Source organism: Castanea sativa, chromosome 10 (genome assembly GCF_040712315.1).
Source record: "Castanea sativa cultivar Marrone di Chiusa Pesio chromosome 10, ASM4071231v1".
NCBI classification, from domain to species: Eukaryota; Viridiplantae; Streptophyta; class Magnoliopsida; order Fagales; family Fagaceae; genus Castanea; species Castanea sativa.
The window spans coordinates 32,515,683-32,528,515 of record NC_134022.1 but is presented as its reverse complement, the minus strand read 5'-3'; the positions used below and the strand labels follow the sequence as shown (position 1 = coordinate 32,528,515).

The window sequence follows — 12,833 nt, the reverse complement described above, 5'->3', positions numbered from 1 at the left end:
TGCTTGACCAATTCGCCACAACCCTTGAGGTTGTTACAAACACACTCATTAGGAAATAGAATATCAAATACATTTGGAATTCGGAATCATCATATTATCGTGTAATTTTAGCAATAAAAAAAAATAAAAAATAAAAACCTGAAGAAGGAATTGCCGTGGTCCTTACAGATAAACTTGCAGATACTTTAATAGAAAGAAACTAAAAAACATACATACAATACAAGCTCAACACAAAAGATGGTCCAGGGAGTAAGAACTAAGAAAAGACTAAAGAGTACAACCTATAGAATGGTCCAGGCTTGCTTTTTGGTCAGAGAGCTTATTAACACAAACAAGTTTAGGAGCAATAAGGCGACGCATGGGCTTGGTTAGATTTTGCCAGCCTCAGTATAAATCATTCTAAACAAAGGACACTGTAGCAAACAAATAGAGACAATTGGGTGCTGCCAAGGCCTCATTAATGGAGCTAGTCTTCGTTGCATTATATAACTAAAACTGGTCTGAATGAGAATGATAGAATGCCATGAATTTGGGCATGGAATTGGTATCGTGGGGTCACCTTCAATGGCCTTTAATGGGCACCATTCACATGGGATTGGTACCATGGGTGCACTGCGTTTGAAAAATCTAGTCAGATTAGGCATAAATAATAGACTAATGGTGTGTCACACTCACATTCAATCACAGCTAAGCTTTCTATCCCCTTTATCACGTGATAAGCTTTGATATCACGTGCTATCATTGGGGTTACACGTGCATTTGGGAGTGACTTTTATGTTAACATGATTTGTGGTTGGGTTAGCGATAACAATGGTAAATAAATCAGTAAAGTGAAAAGGCATATTAGCAAATGAACAAAAAGAGAAATGGGTCATGAACGCAACTTGTGTTGTGCATCAACATGTGATTTGATGTTACATAAGATTAAAAGTCTTTTGGTCCTACACTATTGTCTTTGCCTAAAAACCAATATTACCAAAGGACGGTAAAAGTCAGTTTGATAAGACCATCATTGAATATTTCACATTGTGATCGTCTTTTACTTATAGAAATTTATGATGGTTTTTTTTTTTTTAAAGTTTTGACTCATTAAACATAGCAACAATGTGGCCGGATGCCAGGCGTTGTGATTGCATTTTGGGGACTGATGATGGGTCTCAGAATTATTCGGAAATGCCTTTTACTTCCATTTCGTTTTTACAAGGTTAATTTCTAGTAATTTTACAAAGAGACAGAGAGGGGTAGTTAAATTTAGGGTAAATACAAAAACTATTCTTGAAATTTGTGCTTATGCCAATTGCCAAGTAATATCAAAACGTTTCAAAAATATGTAATTTGCTCATAAAATACAAATGTCACTACACCACCCATGTATAACTTAGAGAAGCATGCAATTTTTAAATAATGTTAAAGGTCGCTCGTTATTAAGGATCAAATTGAACATTTTTGAAAAGTTTTGGTAGTATCTAGTATTAGCCTAAACAGTAGGAGTGATTTTTGTATTTTAACCGTAATTTATTTTTCATAATAAACATATTTAGTAGAAGTAAGTACAAAATGACAAATATAATGGGCTCAACCTCTCTTTTGCCTCCTCAACATAAACCCAAATAGAGAAAAAAATGACTATTACAGTACAAAATAAAAGCATGTCTTTTATTTTTTTTTAGTTAGTAGTTTACTAATGTCAATAGTCTAGTAACTCAATTGGCACCATTTGATATTTTTAAGTTCCAATGGAAAACTATGGAGTTCAATCACTCCTCCCTTATTATAACTATCAAATTTAAAATAAAATAAAAATACAAATGCAGCTATAGACTAGCAGAACAGAGCATCTCACTCTTATCTGTCTTCTATACTCTATTCTATAATATGTAAAACTAAAGCATTTTGAATTTTGTTTTACCTCTACATATTGTGCCACATAAGCTTTTGACTTATCACAATTTGACACATTACTATTTTTATATAAACTTTTTAATTGATTTTAAATTCTAATTTATGTTTAAACCCTCCATTAGAATCTAACCACCTCATATTTTAAAAAATATATATAGAATACATAAACACATATACAAACACAATCATAATAAATAGGGATAATTACAGATTACCCATCAGTGGTTTAGCTCGAATTTAACTTACCCACCCGTAGTTTTATTTTTGACACTTTACCCACACGTGGTTCATTCCGTCTATGCTTCGTAACCTACCTCTATTTTTTCCGTTACTTTAACACATTTCATCAAAAAATCAAACAAAAAATCAAATCAAACACTCTTCTCCCACACACTCTCTATGCTTGCTCACCCACTTGGGATCTTAGATGCTACAATGCCACCCACTTAATTTATTAGACAAAGAATCATCTAGGTTTTGATCGTGCAAGGAAATTGAATTTCCTAATCTGAAAGTGAAACCTTTCCAGACAATTCCAATAATGCACCTGCCCAAAAAAAATTCCAGAAACACCAGAATTGAAGTAACATCGTGGAATTTCCCAAATCACAAACCCCCTTGCAATAAACCCCACAACAATCAAAAACCCAAACGGAAAAGGAAACTAAATTTCCTAATCTGAAAAAACACAAACACTTCTACATCAAACCATAGAAAATTTTAACGCTAAAAAAAAATAATCAAGAAAAACCCAAACAGAATATTTCCCCCATAATCAAGAAAAATCCAAACAAATTCGATTAAAAACACACACACACACATATATAGTACACAATTACATAAATTGAGCAATGAATTTGTTGGGACTAGAGCTTAGTGGAAGGAGAAGTCTTTTTAATAAAATGAGCTCACGGCGAGGCCTTTTAGGTCTCGTCCACTGCCCAAAACACTATCCAAGTGTTTAATCTCATCATTGCAACCAAGTCCTACAAACCAAATTTAACAATTAAAGGGAAAAAAAAGTGAAACTATATAATATTTAAAAGACAACATACATATTATTAGGGGGCTTCAGTGTGTGTAACATTCAGATCATCGAAATAAATCTCTCACCGAAATCTGCTAAGATAATGAAGTTATCATCATTAGCCCAATTCAAAAAATCATGTATCTTTTATACACAAATAAAAAAAAAAAATCAAAAATCAAAAAATAAAAAGAAATAGAGGAGGTAATGTGCTCAGACAACCAAGGGTTTGTAATCAAAATATGGGAAGAAGAACCCAGATCAGAAACTTTAGTCTACAAATAGCCTCATCACCCACACTTCAAACAAACACAGACAGAGACAAAAAAATTAGAGGTGGCTTACCATCACATCTAAATCCAAGTTCTTCAACTTGAACAAAAGCAACAAGTGAAGAGATCAGTCCTATATGTGAAGCATCTAAGATCCCAAGTGGTTGAGCAAGCATAGAGAGCATGTGGGAGAGGAGCATTTGATCTGATTTCTTGTTTGATTTTTTGATGAAACATGTTAGAGTAACGAAAAAATTAGAGGTGGGTTACGGAGCATAGACGGAATGAACCACGGGTGGGTAAAGTGTCAAAAATAAAACCACGGGTGGGTAAATTAAATTTAGGCTAAACCACAAGTAGGTAATTTGTAATTATCCCAAATAAATACTAGGGGAAAAAGCATCTCCTTCCTTTACGTTTGGAGTAGTTCACAATTGCCCCCATTATCTTTAAAACCAACCAATTTCTCTCTCTATATTTGGGAGATTAACAAATACCTTTTTGAAGAAATTATTAGTTGTATACCACAAAAAATAATAATAATTTGAGAATTGAATTATTGTTTTCTTAGATTGCATTTGTAATCATTGCAATTTCATTGGATTTAACTGAAAAAGTAATGGATTCAGGGTATTTGCTAATTTCCAAACATAGAGGAGGAAATTGGTTGGTTTCAAAGATAAGGAGGGAATTTTGAACTACCCCAAACATAGAGGTTTGAACTTTTTCCCCTAAATACTAAATAAATGATTGAATAAATAATTCTATTCTTTCTAAAAAAAAAATTCATATACAAATACAATCATAATAAATCCCTACCATTATCAAATTTTCATATTTAGATTAAAAAAAAAAACTCATGTTTTATTAAAATTTCCCATGGATATTGACTAGCTAAGGTTGCGTTTGGCATTAGCTGAAAAAGACATTTTTATTTATTTATAATTATTTAGCTTATTTTTGATATTGTTCAGCTTATTTTTGGTACTATTTCTGGGTTTTATTGCACTTTTTGGTACTATTTATGGGTTTTGCTGTACTATTAAGCTAGTTTTTAGTTTTATTTATAGTACTTTCAATAAAAAAAAATTTCAATTTCAATTAAATAAGTTATTTTCAAATAGACTCTAAAATTGATTATAAAGTCTATCAAAAAAAATATTCTTAATTGTAAAGAAAAGAGATGGGTATAGGCCCGTAGTCGATACAAGAAGCAGCTCAAACAGTATCGTTATGGGCCAAAGTTCAAAAGCCTCTTCATTCTTCCCAGCATCTACATTGATCCATCATGTGTAGTTGGTGGCATCTACCTATAGCCTAAAAACTCAACAACTCTTTTAAAAAATATGGAAGAAGGAAAAAAAGACTTCCAGGGGTCACGGCTGCGAGTTGAATTGATTGACTTGTATCCCTGTTCCAAACGTTTTTCAAGTTTGAATGGATCTAGCCAAAATCAAACTCACCAAATTATTTTAGCTCTTGGATAAAATATGTTTATATCTAAATAAATTAAGGTGTTAAAAATTTATATATAAATCGGCTTAAAAAAGGGTTGTTTATAAATAAATAAGCTAAGAAGTTAAACGGAAAAAACTGACGCCAAATGAGCACATTGCACACATTTTATTTGCAATATTGTATTAAATGATTGCACAGTAAGGAATGCCTGTGTAAATTCCAACCAAAGTTGTAAATATCATTCTTAAAGCCATTTTAATTTGGATAGGAAAATAAATTAATTCAATATTGACTAATTTTATTATGCCGGTATGTGATGCACTTATAAACCAGCTTTTTAAAATAATTTTTTTCTATTATCATTTGAGAGTCTTGTGTGGGGCAAAAAGATCCTGATGGGAACATGGGCCTTTTGGGTCGTGTTAAAGAAGGCCGACCTGATCCTGGGTTTAGAATTTGTTAGTACTATGGGTCGGCCCATACGCCGAGGATCCGAGGATCCAGCTGAGGGTGACTTTACCCTCGGATGAACACCGAAGAACTCGGGATTTCATAGTAAAGATTAGGGGATGACACGGTTAAAGCCAATGGTTAAGAGGGGTGAGCCCTAGAACGCCCCAGAAGCACCGGTGTTGAAGAAATGTCAAAGATAAAGGCTGCTGCCTCCACATTAAAGATCCTGCACCTACCACCCTGGCCGCATTTATGGGGAAGTGACACCTGAACAGTGGAAGAGAAACTTCTGGTTACTATTCAAAGGCACTGAGAAAAGAAATATCTAGGCTAAGGGGGAGGTGAGACAACACGTGTTCAAAGCATTCAAAAGAGTAGTATTTAAAGAGCAATCTAAGACAGGAAAATGGGACAGACTTTTTGTAACCTAAAAAGAAAAAAGGCTAAGAGAAAGATATAATATAAGAACAGCTCTCGGCTTACGTCCGAGGAGGTTGATTTACAATATTCCTTGTTGTTTTCAAGTGTTAACAATCTTTGACTTGTCACTTAATCCTCACACACTTCTAACCTGGGTTTCAAGCCCACACTCTACAAATTCATATTGTTTAAGGCTCATTGGGCCTGAGCCCATAACTGTTCTTGGGACCAGGTGCAATTGTGCACTTACAATTGGCGCCGTCATTGGGGAATCTAGTCTAGAAGAGGTAGGGATATTATGGCAAGCTTAGGCTCTCACCATGCAGAGTCACAAGGATCACAACCGGAAGATCATTTCCAACGTCTTGAACATCGTAGGGATCGTGAGGGAAGCGTCCATACAGAATGCTCAGGGGCTAGCCATACTCATGGAGGGGGTAGCACTACCCATGATGAGGGTTCTAAATCCATGCAGAGGGAAATCAATCGTTTGAAAAGGAAGTTACGCCGCGCTAAACGTAAGGTTTCCCCCTCCTCGTCTAGTTCTTCCTCAGAGAAGGATAGGGGACTTGCTTACAGTTCAAGGTCATGTTCCCCCACCAGCGCAACATCCTCCAGTGAGGAGGACGACCAGCCAACCCGCAGACGTAAGAAGTTTCGTTCTAGGGGCTTAGGCAACGATACCATGAGTAGGGCGTTGCACCAACTCTCTAAATCTCCGTTTTCACGGAGGATTGAGAAGGGGAGGCTTCCCAGGAGGTTCACCCAGCCCACATTTACCATCTATAATGGCCGGACTGATCCGGTGGAGCACGTGAGTCACTTCAACCAGAGGATGGCAGTGCACTCTCACAACGAGACTTTGATGTGTAAAGTCTTCCCCTCTAGCTTGGGACCTGTGGCTATGAGATGGTTTAACGGTCTCAAATCAGGTTCTGTAGGCTCATTTGGGGAGCTAACTAGGGCATTTGCTTCGCGATTCATTACGTGTAGCAGAGTCCCTCGGCCATTGGACTCGTTGCTATCCATGGCCATGAAGGAAGGGGAGACACTGAAAGCATACTCCGACCGATACTGGGAGATGTTTAATGAAATAGACGGTGACTTTGATGAGGTGGCGCTTAATACCTTCAAGGTGGGTCTCCCTACTGATCACGACCTAAGAAAGTCCTTGACGAAAAAGCCTGTCCGCAGCGTACGCCGTCTTATGGATCGTATTGATGAATATAAAAGGGTAGAGGAAGACCAGCAGCAGGGAAAAGGAAAGGAGAAGGTTATCCCACAGGAGAGAAGGGATTTCAGGTCGGACAGATATCACAACAACAAGCCGAGGAGGGATTACTTCGGACAATCCGGCTCGGCAAAGACTCAGTCAGCATACCGTGTTCCGAGAACCAGTGCATCAGTTATTAGAAAAGGTTCGTAAGGAACCCTTCTTCAGATGGCCCGGCAAGATAGCAGGGGACCCTGTGAGAAGAAATCAAAACCTTTTCTGTCAGTATCATCAGGATGTGGGTCACACTTCTAAGAACTGTCGGACCCTGTGGAACCATCTAGAGCAGCTCGTCGGAGAGGGAAAGTTAAAGCAGCACTTGTGTCAGCCCACTGGGCAGGTCAGTCAAGTTGGTTCAAAAAACCAGAGGAACAGTTCATCTCGGCCAGCATTGGGAACAATTAATGTTATCTTCGCTGCACCTGGTAGGACCGGCTCAGGTCCCACCAGGGTGATGGCGGTTTCCCATCCGCAGGCCGAGGATGTAGGTAGCAGGCTGAAGAGATTAAAGTGTACTTTACCTGTCTTGGGTTTCTCTGAGGAGGATAAGGTAGGGACTATCCAGCCCCATGACGATGCTCTTGTGGTTACCCTCAGGATAGGGAACTATGATGTGAGGAGGGTGATGATAGATCAAGGCAGCGGTGCAGATATCATGTACCCTGATCTATTTAAAGGGCTAAGATTGGAGTTGGAAGATTTAACCCCTTACGACTCCCCACTTATAAGCTTCGAAGGAAGGGCCGTTGTGCCGAAGGGACAGATCCGTTTACCCGTTCAATCCAACACAGAGACGGTTGAGGTAGATTTTATTGTGGTTGACGCGTACTCTCCATATACGGCCATCCTCGCCAGGCCATGGCTACACGCTTTGGGAGCTGTCTCCTCTACCTTACATGTTAAGGTGAAATTCCCCTCGGGGGAGCATGTTGAGGAAATCCTCGGCAGCCAGGTAGTGGCTAGGTAGTGCATATCGGCTGCGGTGCTTCGTCAGTCGAAAATTGAGTCATCAACCTTGCCCAACCAGAAGTCATAGAAATTAACAGCAACGGAAGCATCTGGAGCGATGACAGGAGACGAGGCTGTTTGTGAGGAGTTAGAGAAGTTTATAATAACAAACTATCCAGAGAGGTTCTTTCAAGTTGGCATACTTTTGCCACACCAAGAGAAGATGGAGTTGTTGAAGTTTCTAAAGGATAATTTGGATGTCTTTGCGTGGGACCCCTATGAGGCTCCAGGCGTAGATCCGAACTTTATTTGTCATCGCTTAAACGTCAATCCTGCCATTGTTCCGAGGAGGCAGCCACCTCGGCGATCTTCCCGAGAACATTCTGAGGCCGTGAAGGAAGAGGTTCTTAAACTCAAAAGGGCGGGGGCTATCAAAGAAGTTTTCTACCCTGAATGGTTGGCTCATACTGTTGTTGTTAAGAAGAAGAAAGGCAAATGGAGAGTATGTGTGGACTTTACTGATCTGAACAAGGCCTGTCCTAAAGATTCGTTCCCAATGCCACGGATTGATCAACTGGTAGATGCTACTGTTGGACATCCTCGGATGAGTTTCTTGGACGCCTTCCAGGGTTACCACCAAATTCCCTTGGCGCTAGAGGATCAGGAGAAGACTGCTTTCATTACTCCAACCGGGAACTATCATTATAAGGTTATGCCATTTGGATTAAAAAATGCTGGGGCTACTTATCAAAGAATGATGACCCGAATGTTTGAACAGCAACTGGGGAAAACCATCGAAGTATACGTGGATGATATGGTGGTGAAGAGTAAGACAGTACCTTCACACATGACAGATCTGGCCGACACCTTCCAGATACTAAGGAAGTATAAGTTGTGCCTTAACGCCTCCAAGTGTTTTTTTGGCGTGGGATCCAGAAAGTTCTTAGGATATATGATTACTCATAGGGGCATAGAGGTAAACCCAGTGCAGGTTAAGACTATTCAGAATTTGCAGCCGCCTAGGAACCCAAAAGAGATTCAGAAATTGACTGGGATGATTGCTGCGTTGAATAGATTTATTTCTCGGTCAGCTGACCGGTGTCGTCCTTTCTTTCAGTTGTTGCACATGTGGAAAGGGTTTCAATGGACTGAGGCCTGTGAGTTAGCTTTCCAACAGCTTAAGCAATATCTTTCTCGGCCACCTATTTTATCTCGCCCTGAGGTGGACGAGGTATTATTCGCTTATCTGGCCGTGGCTATTCACGCGATGAGCTTAGTCCTTATAAGGAACGAAAGCGGAGTACAGAGACCGATCTACTACGTTAGTAAATCCTTGAATGAGGCCGAGGTGCGCTATCTGCCCTTGGAAAAAGCACTTCTGGCTGTAGTCCACGCCACGCGCAAACTTCCTCATTATTTCCAATCTCATACTGTGGTTGTTTTGACCCAGTTGCCTCTTAAGGCTGTGTTGCGTAGTGCTGATTATTCTGGCAGGGTGGCAAAATGGGGAACCATTTTGGGAGCCTTTGATGTTAAATACAAGCCTCGCACATCGGTAAAGGGACAGGTCCTCGCTGATTTGGTGGCAGAGTTTACTGAACCATTGTTAGAAGAAACTTTAAAAGAATCACACATGGGCGAAAAATCAGTCGGTGTGATCACAGACGTATCGCCCTCGGTTTGGAGAGTTTATGTGGATGGGGCTGCTAATCAAAGAGGGTCTGGTGTTGGACTTGTTCTAATGTCCCCTGAAGGAATTGTCTTCGAAAAATCTTTGAGATTGGCCTTCTCGGCTACTAATAATGAGGCCGAGTATGAAGCAGTCTTGGTAGGCATGTAAATGGTACATAAGATGGGTGGCAAGGAAATCCACGTGTTCTCGGACTCTCAGTTAGTGGTCGGCCAGGTCATGGGAACCATGGAGGCTAGAGACCCTAGAATGTAGGAATATTTGACCCAGGTCAAACGCCAGCAGGCTGAATTTGACTCCTTTGCCTTAGCTCACGTTTCTAGGAGTGGAAACACTCATGCAGATTCCTTGGCTACGTTGGCAACATCCTCGGCTCAAGGTTTACCGAGGGTTATCCTCGTTCAGGATTTGGTGGAACCTTCTCTTGTAACTGCTAACGCACCTCGCATCCATCAAATAAGGCCTGGTCCTAGTTGGATGGATTCGATCATATCTTTTCTTAAAAATGACATTCTTCCTGAAGCCAAGGTTGAAGCAGAAAAGGTACGTCGTAAGACGCCGCGTTTCTGGTTGTCCGAGGACCAGAAGCTATACAAACGATCCTTTTCAGGACCGTACTTGTTGTGTGTACACCCTGAATCAACAGAAGCATTACTGGAGGAATTGCATGAGGGAATTTGTGGGAGCCACACTGGGGGAAGGTCCATAGCCCATAGAGCCCTGACTCAGGGTTATTGGTGGCCAAATATGCAGAGGGAGGCTCAGGACTATGCCAGAAAGTGTGATCAATGTCAGAGGTTCGCCCCTAATATCCACCAACCTGGAGGGGTTCTTAACCCTCTTTCCAGCCCTTGGCCTTTCGCACAATGGGGCTTGGACATTGTAGGGCCATTTCCGAGAGCTGCTGGCAACAAAAGATGGCTGCTCGTGGGAACAGACTACTTCACTAAATGGGTTGAAGCTGAGCCCTTAGCCAATATACGAGATGTTGATTCCAAGAAATTTATATGGAAAAATATTGTCACTAGATTCGGAATACCACACACACTCATCTCTGATAATGGTGTCCAGTTCGATAGTAGAGCTTTTAGGAAGTATTGTGGTGACATGGGTATCATAAACAGATATTCCACCCTAGTTTACCCTCAGGGAAATGGACAAGCCGAGGTAGTTAACAAGGTCATAGTTAACGGGCTCAAGAAGAGGTTGGACGATGCGAAAGGCAGATGGGTAGAAGAGCTCCCTCATGTCCTGTGGACATATCGGACCACACCGCGCAGGTCCACTGGAGAAACGCCATTCTCTATGACGTATGGTGCCGAGGCGGTGATACCATTGGAATCTGGTTTTCCTACTCTAAAGACAAGTTCTTTTAGCCCAGAGAATAACAAGGGACTTCTAGAGAAAGATCTTGATTTACATGAGGAACGACGTGAGGCAGCTATGGTCCAAATGGCTTATTATCAGCAGAAGCTAAAACGATGATATGATGCCTATGTGAAGCTAAGACCACTTGCACCTGGTGATCTTGTATTAAGGAAAGTTGTTGGCACTTCTAAGAACCCAGCTTGGGGTAAGCTGGGACCTAACTGGGAAGGCCCCTATCGCATTGTTTCAGTAGCAGGCATAGGGTCATATAGGCTAGCTGATCTAGACGAACGAGTTGTACCACGTCCATGGAATGTAAATAATCTTAGAAGGTATTATTATTAATGAAATGAGCTTTTGTCAGTTTGTATTTCAAAGTTATGATTAGCTCTGACGCTCGCAGTTATCATTTTTTAAGAATCAAACAGAAACTTGGTTAAGTGTAGTCCTCGGACCACAAACCTTGTGGAAATTGATGTCTTGTCATTTGTTAAACAGAACCTTAGTTATGTTGGGTCTTCGGACCTCCTACTTTGGGAAAATTAACATTTGAAGTTACAATTTTAAGGATCAAACAGAAACTTGGTTAAGTGCAGTCCTCGGACCACAAACCTTGTGGAAATTGATGTCTTGTCATTCGTTAAACAGAACCTTAGTTATGTCGGGTCTTCGGACCTCCTACTTTGGGAAAATTAACGTTTGAAGTTACAATTTTAAGAATCAAACAGAAACTTGGTTAAGTGCAGTCCTCGGACCACAAACCTTGTGGAAATTGATGTCTTGTCATTTGTTAAACAGAACCTTAGTTATGTCGGGTCTTCGGACCTCCTACTTTGGGAAAATTAACATTTGAAGTTACAATTTTAAGGATCAAACAGAAACTTGGTTAAGTGCAGTCCTCGGACCACAAACCTTGTGGAAATTGATGTCTTGTCATTTGTTAAACAGAACCTTAGTTATGTCGAGTCTTCGGACCTCCTACTTTGGGAAAATTGACGTTTGAAGTTACAATTTTAAGAATCAAACAGAAACTTGGTTAAGGGCAGTCCTCGGACCACAAACCTTGTGGAAATTGATGTCTTGTCATTTGTTAAACAGAACCTTAGTTATGTCGGGTCTTCGGACCTCCTACTTTGGAAAAATTAACAGTTGAAGTTACAATTTTAAGAGTCAAACAGAACCTCAGTTATGTTGGGTCTTCGGACCTCCTGCTTTGGGGAATTTTACTTTTGAAGTTATAACCTTTCAGAATCAAACGGAGAATTGGTTAAGTCTTGTCTTCTGACCACAAATTTTATCAAAGTCATTCTCTTATTATGTCTGGATGTTAATGCGTTACTGTTTATTAACTCGGATCTTACATCTTACTAGAAACAGAGCTATGCATTACAAGGGTTTAATCGTTATATAAGGCCCTCTCTTCTTCTTAATCGAGGCATTGTTCAAATATATTAGCCATGTCACCTTTTATTGAATCTTTAATAATATGCGCATGATTATGTGGAAGTTATGATTGTGCAATCCTTGGAGTTAGATTTTTGTACTCTGAGAAATTTTTGCTATGACTTAATGGGAAACTTTAGTAATAAGTACAAAAAGAATAAAGTAAAAATAGATATAACCCAAGTAAAAAGCAAACGAAATTGTTCTTCATTAATCTGTTAAATGTACATTACATATATATAATTCAGAAATGGAAAAAGAGAAGCCCTAAGCTAAAGTCCTAAGCTTGTGGAGGAGGATCTTGCTGAGAGGTACTGGTACCCTCGGTCTTTCTCAATTCCAGCTCGAAGGGAGTCAAGACTTGCTTTCCCTTATCTGCTGTCTTCATTGAAAGGACGTTGGGTTCCGCTGTCTGGCTCAAGTCCTTCTCTGCATCCCCTCCTCCTTCCTTCTCTTTGTGGGAACCAGAAGGTTCTGTAGGATCAGGAATCTGCTGTGGGACCACCGGAGGAAGAGCAGGAAGAGTTGTCTCGGGGGTAGGAGTTGCAGCAGGAGCCCTTTCAATCTCCTGTATTTCCA

At 40.1% G+C, this 12,833-nt stretch overlaps 3 non-coding genes across 3 annotated transcripts; all 3 read right to left on the bottom strand.

Moving 5' to 3' along the window:
* Positions 1-2,770: 2,770 nt before the first annotated feature.
* LOC142614337 (small nucleolar RNA Z152/R70/R12) lies at positions 2,771-2,882 on the bottom strand. Its single transcript, XR_012840414.1, has one exon. It is a non-coding gene; the product is annotated as a small nucleolar RNA Z152/R70/R12 (small nucleolar RNA).
* Positions 2,883-2,968: 86 nt separating this feature from the next.
* LOC142614336 (small nucleolar RNA R11/Z151) lies at positions 2,969-3,054 on the bottom strand. Its single transcript, XR_012840413.1, has one exon. It is a non-coding gene; the product is annotated as a small nucleolar RNA R11/Z151 (small nucleolar RNA).
* An 80-nt stretch (positions 3,055-3,134) lies between these two features.
* Positions 3,135-3,233, bottom strand: LOC142614334 (small nucleolar RNA Z157/R69/R10). The gene has a single exon (XR_012840411.1). It is a non-coding gene; the product is annotated as a small nucleolar RNA Z157/R69/R10 (small nucleolar RNA).
* Between the last annotated feature and the right edge of the window lie 9,600 nt (positions 3,234-12,833).